The 1,926-nt window shown below is 33.3% G+C and overlaps 1 long non-coding RNA gene across 1 annotated transcript in view; it reads left to right on the top strand.

The window, feature by feature from the left end:
- The first annotated feature begins 416 nt into the window (after window positions 1–416).
- Window positions 417–1,926, top strand: part of LOC144963323 (uncharacterized) — a 31,857-nt gene continuing 30,347 nt past the window's right edge. Inside the window, exon 1 of the long non-coding RNA XR_013643616.1 lies at window positions 417–868. This is a non-coding gene — a long non-coding RNA (uncharacterized LOC144963323). The remainder of the gene's footprint in view (window positions 869–1,926) is intronic.

The following is a 1,926-nucleotide window of genomic DNA, read 5'->3' as shown; positions in this document are numbered from 1 at the left end:
CTCACTCTATTCAAAGCATTGGATGAACAATGAATGTACTAGACGTCTGGTAAACAAAACACAGAGGAATCTAAGGCGAAGGTCCGTCCACACGGGGTGTCAGATGGGCTTTCATAACATGAAAAGGGAAAGTATGCGAAAACAGGATTGTAAACAAGAAAGGGGGGGGGGGGGGTAAAGATAAGAGTTGAAGACAAAGAGAGGGAAAATAAAGAAGAGGAGGCGGTAGGAGGTGGAGAAGGAGAAGGAGGAGGAGGAGGAGGAGGTGGAGGAGGTGGTGGAGGAGGAGGTGGAGGAGGAATATGGAGGGCAATATAGAAGAGAAGGATTTAGATAGTGGTGGTCGTTCTTCCTTCTTCTTCTTCCTCCATCTTGGTGTAGCCCCTATATACCCGGGTGGTGTTTGAGAACGACTCGAGCAAATATTAAATTTGCGATAAACGTGTGTGTAAAGAGTGTGTGTGTGTGTGTGTGTGTGTGTGCCCAGGCTGTGTCTATGGTGTGTGTTGCTATGGCTGTGTAGGGGTGGACTGTGTGAGTGTGTTTGATTATGTTTGGTGAGTCTTGCTGAGTAATATCATCTGCCTATATTTACTAAAGCCCCTCAATGTGTGTGTATGCGTGTGTGTGTGTGTGTGTGTATGTGTGTGTGTGTGTGTGTGTTGCCTGAAAACAAAATCAGTATTGCTGTAGCTTTTGGGCAGTACTATGTCATATCAGTCTTGGAGTTGACTTCAATCTGAACACATGATTTCCTCGCTCTCCAACAACGTATAAAACCCCTTTAAAAAGCTGTGGATACGAAAACAATAACATTCTTTAAATCACTCTACACGGACACTAATTAACACGGACGGACTCGGCAAATGTGAGTAGTGACGTCATAAATTTTCTTGGAATTGATTATTTGTGGGATTGGAGTGTGACCGACGTGTAGGTACATATATTATGCAGGTCTAACATCCGAACGCCATTTTGGGCCTAATTTAACATTGTTGTAATGGACAACAATTTTGCGTCATTCATTTTTTAAAGATTTCCATTACAACAATGAGCCCATAAGGGATTGGGTTATCAGACCTGCACATAAGTACACGTCGAGTGTGGCCCTTTATAAAACGAGTAGTAATTGAAAGACGTAAAATTAATTAAAGGATTTATTGTGTTCCATTGTCTAGCTGTACAATTTGTGACCCTTGGTCTCGTAATGGTATTACGTCACGGTAGACCAGATATCAAAAAGTGATAAAAGTACAGTTAAATTGACCAGAAATACGGGATATTGGTTTTTTACCTTTTCAAGTAACTATATCAATCGCCTGGAATATAACATATAATTTAATACAAGTTTCACATATTATTTGTGATCACTAACTCAATTGTTGTACTAGATCATCCTGAACTAATACCGTTTTGAGGCTGTGGCCACATTTTATTCTACAATAGAATCCTGTTAATAATAATAATAATAATAATAATAATAATAATAATAATAATAATATAATAATAATAATAATAATAATAATAATAATAATAATAATAATAATAATAATAATATAATAATAATAATAATAATAATATAATAATAATAATAATAATAATAATAATAATAATAATAATAAAAATAATAATAATAATAATAATAATATAATAATAATAATAATAATAATAATAATAATAATAATAATAATAATAATAATAATAAATAATATAATATAATATAATAATAATAATATATAATAATAATAATAATAATAATAATAATAATAATAATAATAATAATAATAATAATAATAATAATAATATAATAATACAATTATTTCTATAGCGACTAAGCATCTACCTAAAAGTGCTTTGCAGCGCTTCACAATTAACTCAAACGCACAACCACCCACACACAAACACACACACATGCCCACACACAAA

The sequence above is a fragment of the Berghia stephanieae genome, chromosome 1 (assembly GCF_034508935.2).
Source record: "Berghia stephanieae isolate SIO BIC M18660-M18661 chromosome 1, UCSD_Bste_1.3, whole genome shotgun sequence".
Lineage (NCBI taxonomy): Eukaryota > Metazoa > Mollusca > Gastropoda > Nudibranchia > Aeolidiidae > Berghia > Berghia stephanieae.
Note: the sequence above shows the minus strand (reverse complement) of the source record. Positions and strands in the feature narration are given on the sequence as shown.